Here is a 14010-nt window from a genome sequence, read left to right as displayed (position 1 = left end):
TTCTTTCTTTCTTTCTTTCTTTCTTTCTTTCTTTCTTTCTTTCTTTTTCTTTTTTGAGTGGGGAGAATGAAGAAGTTTTATGTTAGAATACAAGAAAATTGAGATAACTATTTTCTTGAATAAGCACATTGCTGTCATGTCATATTGGATCAGAATAAGTGTGCATGTACCCTGCAGACAGATATTCACACCAGCTGCCTCCTACCTCTACATAACTGAGACTTCAGAATTGGAAGCTTTCCCACAAAAGTATCATAACTGGCTCAAAGCACACAGTCATCCAGCCAGTTGTTGTTCTTGTTCATTGTGTAAGCCACCTCCTTCTCATTCAAACTAAAACAAAATCAAAAGGAGGAAGGAGAAGCTGGGCCACTTCTTCCATGCTTAACCTTGCTCATCTATTTTTAGCCTTAGTCAAATTTGATGCAGAGGCAATGGTTCCAATTTTATTGCTGAAAAGAAAAGTACTAAAATGAAGATATTAGGAACAAAATTTTTAGATAAGGTTAAGGACTCCATTTCCTACTTCCATACAACATGTGGAATTTCCTTGGAATCCCAGCCCTTTTATCTTTCCCTTTTCACACCATTTCTGAAGGAGAGAGAAAGGGAGAAAGCCTGTCTAAAGAGCAAAAGATGGATAGTGACACAAAGCCCTCCCCTCAGATGCTTCCAGAAGGAAATATGAAGAGCTCTAGGAAACCATGGAAGCCCCTATGCTCTATACATCCACACTTGGCTTCCCTTTCTTTAATTTCTCTGATTAACCCATGCACATTGAAATAAATTTCAAAAAAAGTATACCTATACCCAGGGTTTCCTTCCCCCAAAGTTCATCACCCACTCCATACCCAGGTCTTCACAAAACTGAGTAAAACACATCAACAATCCAGGTCATCAAAGGTAAACAATTTATACCCTTGAGAAAAGGGACAAGCCAATCTTCAGGGCTGGATCAGAATAAGTGGTCATTGTTTCAGTGTTCTTTTTCTGTTTGCATTTTTGCTTGACATGTGTACCTGTCTTCTAAACTCTTGGGGTCAACTAAGTCCTTTGGGCTAGAATTAGCCTGATCTGCTAAAGTCACATCAAGTAAATATACCTTGAACAATGCCTATTATCTCTATGTACCAGTTTCTTCTTCTAGAAATAGCCTCTCCTATGCCCAGAGGTTCACTTTGAGGAATGGTTATAATTCTGATTACAAAGAATTTTGACAAAAGGGACTACTAATGCAAATAATGGTATGAATTATTAAATGCCATAAATCTACTCTCCTATTAAACTATTCCCAATTATCAATATTAATATTTTTCTCCAATATGTATCCTCATAATCTGTTTTCAGGCCTTCAGTTTGACTTTTATATTATTTCCATAATCTACAAAAGCAGTCATATAACAGAATTCTGTTCTTCAATGATCCTTGAACTTGCTGCTTGCTCTAACTTCTGTGCCTTCTTCACTCATACAATTGTCCCAACTCAGCACCAACACTGTCGTGGACCCAATATTCTAAATAGGACACTTCTTTCAAGAGATATGTCAATTATCTTTTCCTGGACAGACATCTCTGGACTCATACAATTCAATACTCTTTTACTTTACACCTCTGTGTGCTCACCACCTGGCTATACCAATGTTTTCCAAAATGGGGGTCATATTCTCTTAGCAGATTGTGAGATCAGTTCAGAGGGTTTCCACCAGCATTTTTTGACAACTGGAATAGAAAAAGAAAATATCAGAATGTATTCTGTATAGAAATTCAGTATTGTTTTGTAAAACATATTTTTGTAAAATTTAGCTTACATGCACACACACAAATATGTATATACATACAGAGTCATGTTGTATAGTCCATTTCTCATTGTGGTTGCAAGCCAAAAATATTTGGAAGCCACTTGCCATACCATACCATGAACTATTTGATTTATATGAGCTGTCTTTCCACGGTTTTCTCACCTCAGGGAGACCATTTTCTCTTTCCAAGTATATATTAAATTCTGCAAAGACAGACATTGTACCTTTTATCTTTTATATTTCTTCCAATGAAGCTACCATCAAGAGTGTTTTGCTTGCATGTTCCATTAATACTCATGTATTGAGTTTTGGTGTAAAAACTCACCAAACTCAAACACCTGAAATTCTATTGGGGAAGAGGAGGGATGTGCAACAAAACAATTCAGTTGAGCCTCTGCCTTCAGCTGGGGTCATGATCCCAGGATCCTGGGATTGAGCCCCACACTGGGCTCCCTGCTCAGCCGGGAGTCTGCTTCTCCTCTGCCCTTCCCCACTGCTTGTACACTCTCTCTCTCTCAAAAATAAATAAATGAAATCTTAAAACACACACAAAGGAAACAAATAAAAATCAACTATTAACCCAAAAACAAAGAAAACAAAAAAGATGGGTAAGTTGTATTTTGTTTTGTTTTGGTACCTTTTATTTAGGAGGGGGAGTGGTCCCCTCAGATCCCCAGAAGATAGAGAGATTAATGGAGGCTAAATTGTCAAAGAAGCCATGGGGAAGCCATGAAGATCAGTCTTTTAAAAGGGCATGAAAGCAGCAGCACCTGGCTCGTTCAGTTGGAAGAGTATGTGACTCCTGATCTCAGGGATCGTGAGTCCGAGCCCCATGCTGGGTATAGAGCTTACTAAAAAAATAAATAAATAAACTTAAAAAATAAATTAATAATAAAAGGACATGAAAGCAAGAATGAGTATAGCGCCTACAGAGGGTAGAGAGGAAGCCATAGAGACTCTGGTGTTTGTTGAGTACAATTGGAAAGCAGATCACGATGGGCACAGTGCAGCAATGGACACACAGCTGGTTACAGTCCAGACCTAGATAACTGGTACAGAAGCTAGAACTCACCCTCCCTCTCTCCCTCCCTTGCTTTCTTTTTCCTGATAGTACTTACTCTAGCACATATTTTTAATTTTTATTACTATATGGTATATTTTATTTTTATGTTTATTTACTTTGTAACTTTCCGTCTTTCCTCAATAGAATGGAAGTTTCAAGAGAGTGAGGATTTCTCCATGGAATCCTCAGTGCAGGGGCCCCTGGCTGGCTCAGTTGATGGAGCGTGAGACTCTTGATCTCGTGGTGGTGAGTTCGAGCCCCATGCTGGGTGTGGTGATTACTTAAAAATAAAATCTTAAACAACAACAACAAAAGAATCCTTAGTGCCTAAATCAGCACCTAGCACATAATGTTTAATTCATAGCTGTGGAATTAAAGAACACATAGAAGAACACCTAAAAGAAATAACCAAACCAGACCTCAAAAAAAGGTGGGGGGCTTCTAAACCCACATTACTATGCTCTTGGCAGAAATAACATCCTTCCCCAGTAGGTAAAATACTTAAACCAAAATGGGTGGCTCTGTTTGAGGCAAGCTTTTACAGCGAGGAGCCCTGTCATAGCAATAGCTTCTTCAGCAATAGCAGTGGCCAGGCACGTATCAATTTCTACACATTGTATTTCTAATATCTCCTCTGGAAGTAGCACTGAAAATTCAGATTTGTATCACCTAGATTTCATCTTCAGGATCCTCCATGTTTTTTCCCAATTAAATCAATATTTTCCTCTGCTGCCATTCTAAAGCACAATTTAACCACAGTGCGTTAGTCTTTCTTTTGACTATCTACAGGGTTTAACTTGGATAATTCAACACTGGCCCTCTCTAAATGCCACTTTTAATTCTGCACCAATTATCTATTGCTGCCTAACAAATTACCCCACAACCTAGCAGCTCAGAACAACACATGTGTATTATCTCACAATTTCTGTGTCAGGGATCTAGGCATGGCTTAGCTGGGTCCTCAGGCTCAGGCTCTCTCGTAAGACTGCAGTCATGTCGAAACTCAGCTCTGGGGGAATCCATTTCCAGACTCAGTCTTGTGGTTGTTGGCAAGAGTCAATTCCTCAGGGTAGCTGGCCTGAGGCCACCCCAATTCCTTATCATATGAGCCTCTCCATAGGGCAGCTGGCTTCATCCAAGTGAGCCAGAGAAGGGTGAGCAAGACAGAAGCCAGTCTTTTTTGTAACCTAATCTCAGAAGCAAGAAGCAAGAAGCCAGTCACCAGGTTCAGCTCACGCTCAAAGGGAGGGGATATCACAAGGGAAGAAATACCAGGAGATGGTGATCAGTGAAAACCATCTTAGAAGCTGCCTACCACAACTAGGTTAATATATTGCTTGCAATCCAAGTTCGAATTCCTAAGGGCTTCAAATTTAGTTTATAAGACAAGGGTGGATTGTAGTAATCATTTCACAGTATATACATATACTTTGGTCTTTGTACATTGTAAATATATACAATTTTTATTTGCTAATAAGACAAGAAGAGAGAAAAGGTATGAACTTATTGGGGTTCTTCCTTCTAAATTACTGTTTCAACTAATTAATCTTTGGTGATCTTGGATGAGTCAACTTCATGAATCTAAAATAACTTCTGCAAAATAATCTTTATTTAAACCATTTCAGTCCTCTGTATTCAAAACACTATTGATGCATGGAACGAACACAACAGTATAGTACATTATTGGACCAAGGGCTGGCATCACAGACACCTATTTTTTGTGCTAAGGCTACACTCTGCCTGTTTGTTGAGTCAATTTTGATTGAGCTTGAGTAGAATTCTTTCAAGATTCCTCCTCCTCCTTTATTTCCACTTAGAAGAAGTTCTACCAAGAATGCCCTGAAGAGCACTAGTTATATAAGTCATGCCTCTGTTCCTGTGGCTAAATAAATCTAGGAAACACTGGATACTTTATTAGTCATAACATACATGACTATAGTAAAGACCCTAAAAAATCCAGCAATAAAGAAACCTGCCTACTCTCAATTTAGAATTTCCCAAGCTTATACAACCTATAGACCCTTTTACATGCAATACCCGTTAACATCCTGTGAAACTAGAGTTCTGCTAAATACTTTTTTTGGGAAATAGTGTCTTAGAGCAAAAAATACCTATTTCTATCTTTAGCATTCAGGTGAGTTGATGCACTGGCGAAAATTCAAGTGAAAAGATAGGCACTGGATCCTTCTTATAAACAACCAGTTCTTTAGAAAATGTCTTGAGAAATATCTTTAAAACTCCTCAATCTCCAATGCTTATAAGGATATAAATGCATTGAGTACTAATGTAAAACAGTTGAACATTCACAATACTGCTTCCATTTTCAGAAACATCAATAATGTTATCATTGTTCCATCGAAGAACAAAAATTTATATCAACAACCTAGTAAGGACTACTTTTTCTTTTTAATGGAAAGACATCATTACCAATATTCTAACCAGAGAAGCAACTTCCAAACTTTGTTCAGAATCTTTGATGTAACAAATACTGTAGAATCTAGAAATATATTGCTTTGTACTCTCTATATATGATGCAGTTCTTTTCTTTACCATCATGTGAATAATCAGTTGGTCTGGTAATAAGGGCTGTTATGTCTGTTTCTGGAGTTAATTTTGATTGATGTTCAATGGAACTCTCTCTCAAAATTTCCCTTCCTTCTGCAGAATATTCATACTGAATCCTTGAATACAAATATGGTACTGCACAGATTAAAGATGGCCACAATTTGGTTACTCCTCTCTCCAACATGTGGAGTCTATTTTCCCTCCCCTTGAATATGATCTGGCCTTGGGACTTGCTTTGATCAACTAGAAATACAGCAAAAGTCATGTTAATATGGTTCCCATCCCTTTAGCTTTTGCTCTATTCTCTTAAAGCTAGCCATCATGCTGTGGAATGATGACAGACCAAACAGGAGAGGTGACAAAGACTCTCTCCTTGACCCAAACTTTCGTCAGGCCCCTCTGGGTCCTCTTTTTGAAGAGGTCCTAACCCTGGGCTCTGTCCTGGGTCTGCTCACTCCACTGTTAGCAAAAATCCTGCTGAGTCAGTCTATTGAAAATACCCCCCTCTTGATACCTGATCACCCTCAATACCTTATCACCCTGGCCTGCCTTCAGCAAGAATCCTATCTAGTCAGTTTAGCCAGGGTCTCCTTAACCCTGATGTTTCTTTTTAGTGATTTTTCCAACCACTGACCCCCAACCCTGCCCCTTGGCTTTAAATTCCTACTTTTCCTTGTTGTTGTATTCAAAGTTGAGCCTAATCTCCCTCCCTTACTACAAACTCCATTGTAGTGGTCCCCCTGGATAAAGTCTGCATTACCATCTTTAACAAGTATTGTGAATAAATATCCTTTTAACAAAGGATCCCAGACATTTGGAAGATAAGAAGTGTCAACCTAAGGAGGCAATAATTAAGCCAGAGCATTTATTTGGGATCAAAGAATTGCAATTCAAGGTACACAGATTTGGGTAGCAAACCAAATAGGGTCCCACTTGAGACCAAAAGTCAGGAGCTTTTAAAGCAAAAAGGGAATGCTTGTATACATCATTTACAAAGAATTTTTGATTGGTGTTGGCAGTAGAAAGCTAATCTTGACTGCATATAACTGGTTGCTAAGGCTATCACTAAGCAAAATCTCCCACTGTAGCAAGTTGCAGGTGTTCCGACTGAGTCCTTGGAATATTTGCGGTTTGGCCCAGTTCAAAAGTTCATGCTTCCACCAGTGAGGACACGCATAAGGCCCACCCCCTTAATAGCCTCCTAACTCCATCTTAAAACCCCTTGACATAAGCAGCCCCATTCAATTGTACCATCCCTGAGAGCCATCTTTGATGTTTCGGCCTCAGCCAAGCTCCTAGTTCAATAGTTCTCAGCCTGGGCTATTCTGCCCGTAGGGACATTTTTGGTTGTCACTATTAGCATCTAATAGGTAGAGGCCAAGGATACTGCTAAAATCCTACAGTGCACAGGACAGCCTCCCCAACAAATAATTCTCTAGCCCCAAATGTAGTGAGAAGGTTGAGAAATCCTATTCTGGCTGAATGCAGCCGTATGAGTCACCATAGCTTCACCATGTGGAGCAGATCGCCCAGATGAGCCCAGCCAATCCACAGAATTGTGAGAAATAATACATAGCTGCTGTTCTAAGCAACTATTGGGGTAGTTTCAGCGGTGTGCTATTGTTAAACCACTGAGGGGGGGCGGAAGGAGGGAGCCTGTGGTCTGAATACTCCTACCATGGCCAATTTTAGGTTACCAAGATGGGCCACTGCCCTCAAGGCTGGGAAGAGGTGTGCATAGTCAGCTCTGTGAGCCAGTGGGACTTGTTCACACTGCAATAGAAAACTGAGGCCACATCCTGTGTACAGTGGTTTTTTTCTGCCTGAATTCTAGGCTTGGGCATTTCCTGTGTTCGGTGGTCGGCCGCGTCAGGGCTCTCTACTTGTATATTATGGTCACATTTCTATTGGAAGCTTCTCCTTTAAATGCCGACACATTGATTCTGCAGTCTTTCCAGCTTGTGCCGTTTCTTGCACCATTAAAATGATCAAACTGGGTTTAGCCAAGAGGCTGTGGCAGAGGATCATAGCGTGGACTCTGCTCCGAAGTAATCCCACAATACTCTCAAAATTGTGGTGACTGAGGTCAATAGTCTGATGTGGAATAAAACGTTGCCCTCACTAAACGGTGGGTTTTCTTGGTGAAATGAAACATCTGAACAACAGGTGAAGGAGCCGGGCAAAGGGGAACCAGACAGAGCAAGAGGACCACCTGTGCCATGTGCCAGGTTTGGACCCACGCTTTCTTTTATTCAGAAAAAAATCCTTTCCTTCCCGATAGAGGGAATTTCTCGCATATAAGCCCCAGACATTCTTTGTTAATTCCTAGAGCAGCCATTTCTTAGGTTTTTAGGGTGGACACTGGACTTAGGTTCTATTGAAAGTTATTTTAGTTCTGTGGTTAGGAGACTCTCCAGGCAGCCAAACTTCCTGGGTTTCAGTCTTGGTTTACCAGGCGTATGACCTTGCGCAACATATTTGTGAAATCGGGATAATAATGGTATCTATTTCAGAGTTAAGATAGACAATGGGTAGTGCCTAGCACATAGTAAGCTCCTCAATAAAGTATAGCTATTATTATATTAGTGGGAACATTTTAAAGTTTGTATTCACAGTTACTGTTTACTTTCCTCCTTCTAACTATAAATGCTATTTAACGTACCACGTTTTAACTGTAAACAAGATCTTTTTCTAAAAGCAGTGCTGGTTCTAGGTCAAGGATAAGCTGCTTTCAGCACACAACTTTTGTCTCATCCAAGAACAGACCACACCCTATTTCCTGTTGCATGCAAATATGGGTACCTTAAAGGGGCAGTCAAGACCAGGGACACAGGCAGGATGCTAAGATTGCCACAGAGCGCACTCTGGTGTACACAGCTGGAAGCCAGGATGAGACACCATGCTTTAACCAAAAATTTGATGTTGATTTGTGTGGACAGAAGTTATTGCAAATTACTAATTTAAAAATGAGGGGTGTCTGGGTGCCTCAGTTGGTTAAGCGTCTGCTTTTGGCTGAGTCCTGATCTCAGGGTCCTGGGATGGAGCCCCACCCCAGGTTTTCTGCTCAATGGGGAGTCGTCTTCTCCCTCTGCACCACCCCACAGCTCTCCCTCAAATAAATAAATAAAATCTTTTTTTAAAAAAATGATATGGTGAAAACAGTACCTTTGGAAGAATAGTCTAACAGTAACATGCAGGATTGGTTTGATAGAAAAAAGTAGTGACAAGGAAGCCAGCTGAAAAATCTATGGTATCATTGCTGGGATAAGATCTTGGAAGTTTGGGATTAGATGGTTTAACAGGGGAACTTAGAGGAAAGGATGTACATGGCAGACATTTTGAAGGAAGCATCCATAGGACTTAAAGACAAAAATCTTTGATTTTAAAGAAAGGCAACCTCACCATCACCTTCTTGTGTTTGGATGGATACCATGAATTTCAACTCACAAATAAGTTGTGAGCATCTGGGGCGCCTGGGTGACTCAGTCATTAAGCGTCTGCCTTCGGCTCAGGTCATGATCCCAGGGTCCTGTGATCGAGCCCCACTTCTCCTCTCCCACTCCCCCTGCTTATGTTCCTCTCTCGCTGTGTCTCTCTCTGTCAAATAAATAAATAAAATCTTTAAAAGGAGAGAGAAAGCTTCCTTCGCTATATACTTGTTTAAAAAAAAAAAAAGTTGTGAGCCTCTTCTATTCCAAGGCATCCCATAGGGTAAAAAAGAACCCAATATTTATTATGTTGATCTGTTTGCTTTTAAAAGACAAAATTAATTTACTATTCATCAAGACTTGAAAGTTCTAGGTAACACTGGGCATTTTACCATTAAAGACGTTATCCAGTGATCTAGATGTCTTTTATACCAACTCCGATTAGGTCGACAATTCTGACTTCATTGGTTTCCTAAGACATTTTTAGGTTCCTGTCTGAGACAAAAGAAGAGCCAGACATTTCCTGCCAAGCATTCTAGATGACTCTGTTTCCCCACCTAGTATCCAGAGAAGTAGACTTAACACAACATGTATTTATCTAGTACCAATTTTGTACGATGCTCTGCACTAGATGGACAGCAAACACCTGTCATTTCCCTTAGTTTATAGGCCACAAAAGTTTCCTGACCACAACATCAACAGGTTGAAAGGAAGGAACTTTTTATTTAGTCCATCTTTTCATCGTTGACTCACATAAGGAACATCTTCCACCTTTTCATCTGTCGGTGATATTTTGATTCATGGTTCCTTCCCTTTATTTTACCATGAAAAAGAAAACTGTAATTGCTCAAATGACCAAATGATTCTTTTCTATTTTATAATGGCAACTTCGTTTGGTTCATTTTCAAGAATATTCACTGAGCATACAATGAAGTTCTGTGCCAGATCCAAATGCAAAGTGATGGAAAAGCAATCCCAGTCCACTCAAGGATCTCACAGCCTGGCCAGAGAAAGATGCAGATGTGTCTTTATTTCCATGCTTTTCTTCAAAAGGACTCACAGAGAACAAAGAGATGCACAACACAAAAAATAAAGTATATTAGAAGCAAGTGAGAAAGATGAGGCAAAAAGGAACTCAACTGATGGGATCATACAACAGAGGTAGGCTAATGCACAAAATAAATACAAAATAAATACAATGAAGGTGGGCTAATGCACAAAATAAATACAAAATAAATACAATGAAGGTGGGCTAATGCACAAAATAAATACAAAATAAATACAATGAAGGTGGGCTAATGCACAAAATAAATACAATGTATTTGCTAAGGATCCACCAGGAAATTGGCTCTAAGCTTTTTAGCATTCTCTTTAAAAGGAGAAACACGATCAGTTACACAATCTACAGGTCCCACCAGATAAGAGCAGACCAGTTGCTCAGGAAAAACATAACTAGTCCTGATTGACATAAGGCCCAAACAAACCCTCAAGGGTCCTGCAAATACAGTGCTATGTAACATACTGAAGAACATCCTCAATAATATCCTTACACCAAATGGAGTGGAGCTATTTCTTATAGCACATCAAAGTATGGACTGACGGCTTATCATCAAAGTCTTTAAAAGCAATTCAGTAAAAGCAATTTTGTAGGAGTTCACTTAAGCAGAAAATTTCATTATAGCATGATAGGTGTAGTAATAGAAATATGCATAAAATGCTATGGGAGACCAGAGGGGGTACAGGTGCACTTTCATTATTCAAGGTTGGAGCAGACATCAACATCAAGGAGAGATTCTGGCAGCTTCTATTCAATTTCCAAAAGAAATACACAGGTTTTTTGCAAACACCTAACTTTCATAGAAGTCCAATATTTATTATGGATGAAATATTATTTTAAAAGGGCTTTCTCATCACAGCAAAATTCACATTAAAAAATCAAAACACATCTTCGGGGCACCTGGCTTGCTCAGTTGGTGGAGCATGTGACTCTTGATATCAGGGTTGTGAGTTCAAGCCCCACATTGCGTGTAGAGATTACTTAAAAATAAAATCTTTAAAAAAAAAAAGCAAAACACACCTTTAATTGAAAGATTCTCATTTTCTTTGTAGTTTACATATCTTGGCTCACCCTCATTATTAAATACAATTAATAATAAATTAAGAAAATGGAGTTTACCTACCTGAAGGAGGGATGCTCAAAGAATCAATGAGGGTTTTGAGTTATACCAAGTTTAAAGTAGGCCCCCCCCCCGAAATCCAAGCCCACAGAACAAAATGAATTCTTCTGGATTAGTTCTGGTTCCATGTTAAACTGCATTTTTAAAAAATAATACCGTCAAGAGTTATATTTCTGCTGAATAACAGAAAGAGAAAGAGCAAACAGAAAAAGAAGTTCTCAACATAAAAAAAATAAAATTTTTGACATCAAAGAAAAAGTCTTGGATTTCTAATTTCATTCAATAAAAGGAGATGACAAGATGTGTCTTGAAGGGAAGGAAAGGCAGGAAGAATGTAAAATGTTTCTATGGTTGGTTTTATGAAGGTAGTGTTTTTCTTCAGTGTTCAGCCAAGTATGAAAGGGAAGTAGCATTTTCTGCCATCTCTATATAACGACTAGCTTCCTCATCAATAGGTACAGAATGGCCTCCGTGGACCAAGAAGGTGAGTGGCAGAAAGAGTTTCCTCCATAACACTAAGATTGGGGCTAACAGCAAATAACGAAGGATACTGTTAAACCTCCACAAATAAAAATGCACAAAATGAGAAGGATTGGCACCCCTGCAAAATCAGGGGCGATCCTACTTGACAACCACCAGTCAGAGAGCATTCAGAAACATTTGCGTCCACTTCTCTCTCTCCGAGCACGTGTGATTGGTTGCTGAGATTACAAAAGGATATTTAAAATCTTCACCCAGCAGAGCTTTAGATACTAAGCTTGACAACATTTTTGTGCGTGACAGAAATAAAAACCGGGTGTTTAAAATCCATCTGCCATCCTGTAAAGGGGATGGATCTTTCAGTTTAAGGATCTTGTTCGCTGAGCACGAATGAAGTCATCTTCAGAATTACAGACAACCGCAGATGGTATGAAGCGATGGGTGAGGAGGGGTTGAGGTGAGGTACATTTCTGTGCATCAAAGAGTGGAGAGTAAGTGCGGAGGGAACCAAGAAAGGGAGAAGGCTAGAGGTTTCATGAAAGGGAGGGAGGAGAAAAGACAGGAAGGAGGAGACTCATGAACTAGGGCGAGGCAAGGAGCGCGGAGTGATATTTGAAGATATTTGGGAGGAGGAGACCCTCGTCATGTAATGAACTGTTTTGCCTTGTAACCACCTTCCACCCGCTCAGTCTCCACATACATACATACACACACATACATACATACGTACATACATACATACATACATAAAACCGCATGGAAAAGACCAGCCTCTCAACGCTGGCTTATGGGGTGGATTTTCTTTGGTGGAATCAATGGTACCGTTTGATCCTGCTTCCCCGCCAGAGAGGAGCAAGAACCAAGGCTCCTGTGAGAAGACAGATACATTCATCTGCTGTGTTTTCGCAACTCTGTGAGGAAACAGTACAAGTAACTAAAAGGCTGAAGGCATTTTTATCTCCACCTCATTTTGCTTACTTTATCCATTGAGTTTCCAGAGCCTATGGATTCTGCCTCCATAGTCTCTCAAAAGTAGACCACCTTCCATTCTATTTCCACAGCCATTTTCTCAGCATGACCTTCCCTGCTTGTTGGCAGAACGCAATCTCTCTCACCCCTCAATGCCCCTCACACTTTTCTGTACTTTACTTACCCAGCTGAGCCCACTCTAACTTAATTTACTTGGATTGGGTATCTTAGTTGAACCTTCTAAGAACTTAAATCACGTGGTGTTTGTACATAATATTTAGCCCCATATTTTTCTCCTACTCAAATACCTCTTCTATTTTATTTTTCTCTACAGTCAATGTTCTTTATCCTTAAGATAATGGAAAAGTGGACTAAGTAGTTTGGAGATGATTCAAAATATTTTTACTTTACTGTGTATTTCATTTACCCTTCCTAAGTACCTGAAGTATTTCATGGAGGCTAGTATCTTATGTATTCTTAAATAATTATTTTTCTCATTTCTGTGGCTTGGAAAAATCTGACAAGACCCTGTGCAGCTGCATGGGTCCTAGTGTCTGACTGGAATCCCCAGCCAGGTGCAAGGACAATGGCTGTTTATGAATATCCCCCACACCAGCTCATTGCAACATGTGCCATGCCCAGGCACTGCTGAGGAGGGCTCTATTTTATCTGCAGCCTCCCCTTTTTTTGGCAAGGAATAAACGTGGAGATCAGCTTTGAAAGAGCTCATAAAGAGTTAAGGAGATAAATTATGTTTTATGCAATATACTTCTCATGCAAAGCACCAGTGATAGACCCTTTGTGTCTCTCCTAAGGTCTGAGGTAGAGCACAGGACTTCAGGCTGCAAAGATTATTGGTGAACCCATCCATGTGATTTCACTAGAGTCTATGATGAAAATCAATCTGCCATGAAAGTACCCTGTAATTGGGTATAATGGACGTAATGAATAGGTAAGACTTGAAACAGAAGAAAACACTGGCAAAGTAAGACAGAAGAGGGACCAGGGAACACATGGGAAAGAAATCTGAAACAATAAAGCTGGGTGACATTTCAGTTTTTAAAAGTACTAACACAGTTGTCTAAGGAATCTGTTAAAAAGAAAACCACAGGCCCAAAATGGCGTCACTTAGGCCCAGTCACCAAACCAGGTTTTAATACCTCACCTAATTGCAGTTTTACCCTCCCTCCCCCCCCAATGTAGTCTTAACTGGTCAGTCAGAAATTTTCTGATTAGCACCAGTGAGATAACCTGTCACATGGGCCCTCTCCATCCCCCAAAAGAAGGTGAGGTAAGCCACCTAATAAGACCCCCTGTCCTCTCCCTTAAGGTAGCCTTGCCTGGAATAGTTGTTTGTTTTCTCATTTCACTTTTGCCAGCGACTTCTTCTTCTTTTTTTTTTTTAAAGATTGTGTTTATTTATTTGACAGAGAGAGACACAGCGAGAGAGGGAACACAAGCAGGGGGAGTGGGAGAGGGAGAAGCAAGCTTCCTGCGGAGCAGGGAGCCCGATGTGGGGCTCGATCCCA

Source organism: Callorhinus ursinus, unplaced genomic scaffold (genome assembly GCF_003265705.2).
Source record: "Callorhinus ursinus isolate GAN/ISIS: 27379988/994484 unplaced genomic scaffold, GSC_fseal_2.0 scaffold6, whole genome shotgun sequence".
Classification (NCBI taxonomy): domain Eukaryota; kingdom Metazoa; phylum Chordata; class Mammalia; order Carnivora; family Otariidae; genus Callorhinus; species Callorhinus ursinus.
This window is presented reverse-complemented; position numbering follows the sequence as displayed.